Source organism: Pinus tabuliformis, chromosome 9 (genome assembly GCF_031772625.1).
Source record: "Pinus tabuliformis cultivar Carrire ecotype Pingquan chromosome 9, CPIR1, whole genome shotgun sequence".
Classification (NCBI taxonomy): Eukaryota; Viridiplantae; Streptophyta; class Pinopsida; order Pinales; family Pinaceae; genus Pinus; species Pinus tabuliformis.
This window is the reverse complement of record NC_142307.1, coordinates 1,310,427,604-1,310,437,826: the sequence shown is the minus strand read 5'-3', so window position 1 is coordinate 1,310,437,826 and position 10,223 is coordinate 1,310,427,604.

Genomic DNA, 10,223 nt, shown 5'->3' with positions numbered 1-10,223 from the left:
AGAGTTGGTATTTACTATGCCTAGTTTTTTTATGTGGTCTATGTTTTTACTAAGCCTAATGATTTCTTCCAAAGTTGATAACTTTTTCTGCATGATTCTATTTTTGGCAAAGAAAAAAATAGGTCCATTTTTAGTATTCTAGTTATTTGGCCTCCTCACTCCCCTCTTTGTGCACCATACGAGCTTGTAAAGAATTTGTACAACCAAATTCGCTAACACTGAATGACTTATTGTTGTTGTTGTTGTTGCTACAACACCCTCCAAAATTTCACAACATTTAAATTGTGGAGCCTACTCAATTGTGACATCAAGTGTCGCCTTGGTCATCAAGTGCCATGTCAACTCATTTTATTTTTTTCAAGTGTGCTTAATAATTATTAAGTTTTGTCGCATTGATTAGAACATCTTTAGTGCATTTCATGGTCATGACACCTTTATTCATTGCAAAACGACACTTTTGGTTGCAGTCACACATACTTTGTCCATTGTACTTCGAGAGTGTTTGTACATTGGTGTTTTGATGTCTAATTATCATTATTTGAGTCTGTCTAAGTTGTATTGATGATTTGGTGTGTGTCTCACATGATTCTACATCTAAACTCATCAAGTCCTCCCCTTGTTCTATCTTCCACACGTAGATAATTTTTTGTTGCAATATGAACTCGTTAAGACTAGGAGTGCAAAAGTGCACTCTCAAGCCTTGAGTGGGAACCCTTAATCGTTCTAAAGTGTGCCATGCACCCACAAGAGTGCATAGTGCACTCCTAAGCATCATTCCCCTTCCTTATTTGGAATTGTGCCCTCAAAGCCAAGTCTTCCTTTGAGCACACTCCTTTGACTCGAAGAAGTGCACCCTCATATAGCACATGAGTGCACCCCAAAGACCGGAATCCTAACTCCTTCATCTTGCAACAATGTGTTATGTGCCCTCCTTGGCCTTTTGAGTGAATGAGTGCACCCTGAAGCCCTGAAGCCTCATCCTTTGTCCTTTGACACTGCGCCCTATGCCTTATTTTTCCTTCCTGAATGCATGAGCACACCCTGAAGCCCCAAATCCTTTCTCTTCAACCTTCAGCCCTGTACTTTATGCCCTCCTCCCATAAGTTCACAACACACTTGGGAAGACCAAAGCCTCATCCTTCATACTTTGGGCATGTGCCCTATGCCCTCCCTTGAGTTTATTTCTCTCCTCTTGAGTGCATGAGTGCATCCCCAAGCCCCAAAGCTTCCTGTATTCAGCCCTTCAACCGTTGGAAGTGTGCCCTTGCGCCTAGAATTCCACCTTATCTCTCCCAAGAGAACTAACAAGAAATAAACATAAAATATGCATGAAACATGTTAGAAGTAAGATATTGTTTAGGTTTATGTTTGCTTTCCATGAGTGATTGAAGTTACAAGTATTTCAGGAACAACATGGCAACTATGAATGAAAAATATCAGGCAAAGAAGACAACCAAAGGAAGCATTCAAGAACAAAGAACACATTGAATTTTTTATGATTGAAGCACCCTAAAGACTCGATAAGATCAGAGACCCTTTGGAGGGTGAAGATGTCAACGATCGGAAGCTAAATCCAAGAGAAAAGACATGAGTGGAACCCATGTCACCTACTGAATAAATTCCATGTCATCAATCACTATGAATCCCAGTCATCAAGGATAGTGATTTATCATGTCTCATCATATTATGATGTGGAAGTTATGATGTAATTATGTAATCATTGTAAATACAAATAAGTGGAATTACAAGAGTCATGTATGGAAAAAATAGCCATGGAAGTCCAAAAGACATGTAATACCAAGAGTCATATGTAACTTCAAAAGTCATTTGGAAGTCCAAAGGTTCTAGAAGTCTAAAGGGCATTAGAATGTCAAGAGTCATGAAGATATTAAAGGTCACGCCTCAAGTTATAAAAGGATCCTTATTAATCATGCAAAGGAATTTTAACCTTGGCTTCTCCCATAAGGCATTAGATAGAAAGAGTGAGTACTTTTTAGGAGCAAGTAGTGGCTATAACACTCCATTATTGGAGCTAGTGATATTCATTGTACTTATGTATCTTGGAACTTTTTCTTAATACTTGAAGCCTTTTGGCTAGCACATTTTCACTGTTAAATTGGCAACTAGGGCCAAACTCCATGTGGGTCAGCTTATTTATGGCAGCTAATATTTTTATTGGATCCCTCTCATTGAGAGGTGTAGGGTTGATCCAAAGATCATCCGATTCCGATAAGTATTTATGGAGATATGAATTTATTTTTGATTAAGTAATTATAATCAAGCCGACCAGCTCTTACGTAGGCTCAAGAAGCCCAATAGACGTGTCTATTCATCATCCACGTTTTAGTATAAATTGGTGAGGACTTGAAGTCATTTGATAGATGTATTCTTGAGGTGATCTCCTCTCCACGTCTTGGGTTTTTGGAGAAGGAGAGAACCAAAAGAATACGCTGATGCCCTAACCACTATGATGCCCTAACTGTTGTAATACCCTAGCCGCAATAAGTAGTAGGCTTATGAGGATGCACGTCGAGATCTTATACACTGGACCTTAGTTAATGGAGACCATGTATATGCAGAACATGATGGAGATTAATAAATTTTCGTCAAAAAGAAACGCAGTCAAGGCATGGAGCTACAGTTAGAGTAGATCTAGCCGCAGTAATAGAGCATCCCTAAATGTGGTCAAGGGTGACAGTGATATGCTATCCAAGAAGCCTTCATGCGTTGCCTGTAGCAGCCTAAACATAGTCTACACACAGCATATATATATATAAGCACAGCTTGGAAAACTTATACACTGTCCAACATAAATGTAGTCGCTGTAAAATAAAAATTAAAAAAGTCGTAGTCAGAACGCTGATCATGAACGCGTAGCGATATATTCGTAGGACAGTGAGATATATATATACGCAGGCAATAATCCAACGATGTCATGGAGATGTATGAAGCCACTGGGATAGAAGAACCACAATATTTGGAAAGGAAACCTATACGCAATTCATAAAATACTCATACGCATGGTATGGTAGAGTCATGGCACACTTGTAAGGATCTCGGTTGAATGAAGAGCTATCTATATTATTCTAGAAGACCATACACAGTCATGGAAACTTCTCAATGTTGTTCATGGAAACCTTATACGCTGTAACACCTTACCATTGATGAAATAGATCCAGGTGGTATTCCTGTAGCAGTCTCAGCATAATGGTCAAAAATGGTTAGGGTTTGAATTAGAAGGGCTACGTTGTCTACAAAACTATTATAGTATGGAAGATCACTATAGAAGATCATTATGATCTCATAATATACCTCGGCATTCTCCCAGTCATATCTGTAAGGGTATGAATTATAATTGGTGATCAATAAATATATATGTATATGAGTATGATTAGTAATGGGACTATGAAGAACAACATGAACATGATAATGTAAAGGGCAACATGATCGATAATGAGATTGCATGCTAATGTATGAGGCAGAATGCTGATGTATGAGGCAGCATGCTGATGTATGAGGCAGCATGATGATGGATGAGACTGCATGATGATGAAAACAGATGAGATGGTGCTCCATGGTAAGATGTAGCAAATGGACGAAATGGATAGGTGAAGCCATCACCTTGGAGAATCAGCTGAAGCAGAATGTCTTCAACTGATCTCATGCATCATCGTTATAGGAGATGATCTATGCTCTAATCTAGATGAGACAAAGGGTTGACTTCTGTTGTAAATGTGCTATCTCTCACTTTCTCTCCTGAACTTTGAAGAACATAAAAGAATAATTGATCAAGGTTTTCCCCACACATTGTGTGGTTTGTCCGTGGCTAGTGCCACATCCTGTGTCCTCTTGTCTTGGCTTGTCTTCTATGATTTATATTTGTTTTCTATCTACAGTTTATCTTAATGCTGATGTGATTTCTAACTGTAAAAATATAAATAAATTTCTCTAGCATAGAACATACCAAAAATAACATGGAATCAGAGCTGAGGTGAAGACAATGCCCAAGCAAAGAGTGAAAGAGCAATCACCGAAGACAGTTGGGACAGGACAACAGGATCTATGGGATCATCATCCCTCTTCTAATTCACTAAGGGTGAAATCAAAGCAGAGAATATTATCAGAATGGCACAACAGAAATTCTGATGGCATACCTGAAGATCACTTCACTGGGAAGTTTGGATCTAAGGGTGAAAAGAGGAAAGGTAGTTATGAGTTTTTCCCTTATGCAAAGGAGTGTCCGAATGACAGAGATGCAAGTCATCAAAGACACGGCCAACTCTTCAAGGAAGCAAGGAACCCAAGTGCTTCAAGGCACTTCATCGAATAAGGTGCACTCTCTAATTTGGTAGATATGGAAACAATCGTGAGATTACACTTGGAGCCGATGCCACCTATCCCGAAAAGGGAATGGAAGTCAAAGGTTTTATGGTAGGCATTCGCCAATGGAAAGGTACGTGTTTGAAAATTTAATTTTGGAAGATGTTTTTGAGTTTAGGGTTGTATCAAGTTGCAGGAATTCCACTGGGGACCATGTCCATTGACACTGCACTGGAAGTCTGAGAGTCAGATGGTGACAGGGATGCCTAAATTCAAAAAGAGCATGAAGATACATATCTGAGATGTACCAAAGGAAAATCTTATAAGGGGACCATTCCCCTCATGCCACAGGTCCACAGGTTTGGAACAACCCGAGGAGTTTTGAGATTCATGATCGGGAATCTCATGTATGTAGGTGGTAGAAAGCCCTCTATGGCTTGAAGCAAAGCACCTCGGGCGTAATATGAGAGGATTGATAGTTGTCAGATGAAGTTGAGATTCACCTAGAGTGAAACCAATCCAAACCATTACCTGAAGGTCGAGGATGATAGACCTCTCATAGCAGCACCTATGTCTGACAGGTGCAGACCATCTCATTTGTAGAAGACAGAGGGAGTTGGATTCCGATTATGGAAAGGTAAAGTGCAAGCCTGTGACTACCTCGAGGATCTTAACTTTATGAAGTTATATAGTAGTGATGTCAGACCAGACTTAGGAAAGTTATTGGTGAACTTCTGTCCAAACATATGTTTTGCAGTTAGCACAGGGAGCTCATATTTGGTTGAGCCTCACTAGATTGGTGCCAAGAATCCTTTGAGATGTCTTCAGGGCACAATCTCTCAAGGATTGAGATACACTACTGGAAATATGAAAACTGCATGGTTATTTAAATGCTAACTGGGCAGGCAGTGTGGAGGACCTCTAGAACACTTTTTAGTTGTTGGTTCTCTTTGGATTCTGCTTCGATGCGGGAAGCAGAAGTCGGTCACTATAAGCACCACCAAGACCAAATACATGGCTACGAGTATGATCTCGTATGAAGCTGCATGGTTGCGGAAGCTCTTAAGTGAGCTGTTTTTCTTTGTGACAACCAGAGGTGGGATTCGATTATTGAGGAATCCCGTATTTGACAAATTGCTCCTGCAAACCGACATTAGATACTGCCTTATCTGGGATATGGAAAGTTGATGAACAAGGAGGCTCCATTGCACTGAGATGATGTACAGGTCGCTAAAGCCCCGGGGGAAAGATCAAATCTGTGATTTTCCCAAACGAATTAGATTCGTCAAGAAACCATTGTACAAGGGTCTTGCATGTTGCATACATTGAGCTCTAGGAGCTCTGAGGGCTTGCGGTTTTTACTGGAGCAACGTATGACCACAGGGTGACTCACCATCCCCTGGTAGTGCACACTGAAACAAGATGATTCGCTTTCTTGTGGGACAAGATGATTCGCTCTCTTGTGGAACAGGATGATTCACTCTCCTGTGTAGCAGGATTGATGTGTTCTCCTGTGAGGTCTGGATTGATGTGTTCTCCATGGCGATTGTAGCGGGATTGATGTGTTCTCTTGTGAGGCCTAGATTGGTGTGTTCTCCATGGCGATTGTAGTAGGATTGATGTGTTCTCCTGTGAGGACATGATTGATTAGTTCTCCTGTCGAGGCATCCTACCCATGCAGTCTAGGACTCATGGGAAGTACCTCTCATCATATCAATGAGCAGGGCAATGAAGTTAGGGACCATAGTAGTACTGATGGACGCATCATTTTATCTACCGTACTCCCTATGCTAGGATGACCTCCATTGATCTGGGATCAATGATACTGGTCTGGGGCTAGTGGTAGGAGTTGTACCATACTATGACGCTGACTTCGGGTCAGTTGAGACTAATCTGGGACCAGTGGTACATACTCTGAGACTGACTTTGTGTTAGTGCAGTACTGGTCTGGGACCAGTGAGAGTGGTACATACTATGACACTGACTTCGGGTTGGTTGAGACTGGTCTGGGACCAGTGGTACACTCTCTGAGACTGCGATACTAGTTTGTGACCAGTGGTAGGAGTTGTATCATACTATGACGTTGACTTCAGGTCGGTAAAGATTGGTCTGGGACCAGTGGTACATACTCTAAGACTGACTTTGTGTCAATGTAGTACTAGTCTGGGACCAGTGGTACATACTCTAAGACTGACTTTGTGTCAGTGCAGTACTGGTCTGGGACCAGTGAGAGTGGTGCATACTATGATGTTGACTTCAGGTCGGTTGAGACTGGTCTGGGACCAGTGGTACACTCTCTGAGACTGCAATACTGGTCTAGGACCAGTGGTAGGAGTGGTACCTACTATGGAGCTGACTTCAGGTCGGTTGAGACTGGTCTGGGACCAGTGGTACACTCTTTGAGACTGCGATAGTGGTCTGGGACCAGTGGTAGGATGTGTACCATATTATGATGCTGACTTCGGGTCAGTTGAGATTGGTCTGGGACCAGTGGTACATACTCTAAGACTGACTTTGTGTCAGTGCAGTACTGGTTTGGGACCAGTGGGAGTGGTGCATACTATGACGCTGGCTTCGGGTCGGTTGAGACTGGTCTGGGACTAGTGGTACACTCTCTGAGACTGTGATACTGGTCTGGGACTAGTGGTAGGAGTAGTACCTACTATGAAGTTGACTTTGGGTCAGTTGAGACTAGTCTGGGACCCGTGGTACGCACTCTGAGACTGACTTCGGGTCAATGGAGAATGGTATGAGACATTCTCAATCAATTCTTCTTCTTCATAGTTAAGCAGAGCAGAGCTGAGCAGAGCTAGGCGGAGCAATGCAGGGCACTGATGACAAAGATAGTACAGTCAGACTTATGGATCAGTGGATGGAGTTCTCCCTAGTTGAGAGGGAGTGTTAAATTGGAAACTAGGGCCAAACTCCATGTGGGTCAGCTTATTTATGGCAACTGATATTTTTATTGGATCCCTATCGTTGAGAGGTGTAGGATTGATCCAAAAATCATCTGATTCCGATAAGTATTTATGTAGATATGAATTTATTTTGATTATGTAATTGTAATCAAGCCGACCAGCTTTTACGTAGGCTCAAGAAGCCCAATAGACGTGTATATTCATCATCCTCATTTTAATATAAATTGGTGAGGACTTGAAGTCATTTGATATATGTATTCTTGAGGTGATCTCCTCTCCACATCTTGGGTTTTTGGAAAAGGAGAGAACCAAAGGAATACGTTGATGCCCTAACCACTATGATGCCCTAACTGCTATAATACCCTAGCCGTCAAAAGTCGTAGGCTTATGAGGATGCACGCCAAGATCTTATACGCTGGACCTTAATTAATGGAGACCATGTATACGCAGAACATGATGGAGAGTTATACGCTGTCATCAAAAGGAAACGCAGTCAAGGCATGGAGCCACAGTTAGAGGAGATCTGGCCGCAGTAATGGAGCATCCCTAAACGCGGTCAAGGGTGACAGTGATATGCTGTCCAAGAAGCCTTCATACGTTGCCTGTAGCAGCCTAAACGCAGTCTACACACAGCATATATATATACGCACAGCTTGGAGCACTTATACACTGTCCAACATAAATGTAGCCACTGTAAAATAAATAAAATAAAAAGCCGCAGTCAGAATGTTGATCATGAACGCATAGCCATATATTCGCAGGACAGTCAGATATATATATAGATATAGATATATATATATATATATATATATATATATATATATATATATATATATATATATATATATATATATACGCAGGCAATAATCCAACGTTGTCATGGAGATGTATGAAGCCACTGGGATAGAAGAACCACAATATATGGAAAGGAAACCTATACACAGCTCATGGTACGCTGATATGCTGTAAACCCTATACACCAAACGTTGTTCATTGAAGACATTTATATGTAGTTCATAAAAGACTCATACGTGGGGTATGGTACAGTCATGGCACACTTGTAAGGATCTCGGTTGAATGAAGAGCTGTCTATATAATTCTAGAAGACCATACACAGTCATGGAGACTTCTCAACGATGTTCATGGAAACCTTATATGCTGTAACACCTTACCGTTGATGAAATAGATCTAGGTGGTATTCTTGTAGCAGTCTCAGCATAATGGTCAGCAATGGTTAGGGTTTGAATCAGAAGGGCTATGTTGTCTACAGAACTATTATAGTATGGAAGATCACTATAGAAGATCATTATGATCTCATAATATACCTCGGCATTCTCCCAGTTAGATTTGTAATATACGCAGGCAATAATCCAACGTTGTCATGGAGATGTATGAAGCCACTGGGATAGAAGAACCACAATATATGGAAAGGAAACCTATACGCAGCTCATGGTACGTTGATATGTTGTAAACCCTATACACCAAACGTTGTTCATTGAAGACATTTATATGTAGTTCATAAAAGACTCATAGGCGGGGTATGGTATAGCCATGGCACACTTGTAAGGATCTCGGTTGAATGAAGAGCTGTCTATATAATTCTAGAAGACCATACACAGTCATGGAGACTTCTCAACGATGTTCATGGAAACCTTATATGTTGTAACACCTTACCATTGATGAAATAGATCTAGGTGGTATTCCTGTAGCAGTCTCAGCATAATGGTCAGCAATGGTTAGGGTTTGAATCAGAAGGGCTATGTTGTCTACAGAACTATTATAGTATGGAAGATCACTATAGAATATCATTATGATCTCATAATATACCTCGGCATTCTCCCAGTCAGATTTGTAAGGGTATGACTTATAATTGTTGATCAATAAATATATATGTATGTGAGTATGATTAGTAATGGGACTATGAAGAACAGCATGATCATGATAATGTAAAGGGCAGCATGATCGGTAATGAGATTGCATGCTGATGTATGAGGCAGCATGTTGATGTATGAGGCAGCATGATGATGGATGAGACTGCATGATGATGAAAACAGATGAGATGGTGCTCCACGGTAAGATGTAGCACATGGACGAAATGGATAGGTGAAGCCATCACCTTGGAGAATCAGTTGAAGCAAAATGTCTTCAACTGATCTCATGCATCATCATTATAGGAGATGATCTATGCTCTGATCTAGATGAGTCAAAGGGTTGACTTCTGTTGTAAATGTACTATCTCTCACTTTCTCTGCTGAACTTTGAAGAACATAAAAGAAGAATTGATCAAGGGTTTCCCCACACATTGTGGGGTTTGTCCCTGGCTAGTGCCACATCTTGTGTCCTCTTCTCTTGGCTTGTCTTCTGCGATTTATATTTTTGTTCTATCTGCAGTTTATGTTAATGCTGATGTGATTGCTAACTGTAAAAATTTAAATAAATTTCTCTAGCATAGAACATACCAAAAATAACATTCACGGATGGATTGTGGATGTTTTAAGACTACTCTTTGAATATTTACGATTCATGTTCACTTTCACATGTACTGAATTAATTGAACTGTTTCGGTGACTTTGGTGCTTAACTTATTGGAAATGTGTTGTAATGATTGTAACAATCATCACATCTATGTGAACTATTTTGCTTGATGCTAGAAAAATATTTATCATCTATGTGTGTGCCTCCATTAGATTAGTACTATTAATTCTCTTTTAAAGGCTCACTTTATTTCCCTCTGCAGTGAAAGAACCTTGATACATCTACAATTGAACATTCACAAGGTACACTCTCTTTCTCATTCAAAAGCACATGTGCACTTCTCTCTCATGCTAATCACTTAAGCCAAGGAAAACCTTTAAGTAAGCAACAGTCAGGTTATATTTATGGATGGGACTCCTACACCAAACAATGTGAGGTATAAAGAGGACCTTATACCAGGGAGATCCCCTATATTTTGGTTGTATCCAACACCATCAATATTATGGCACT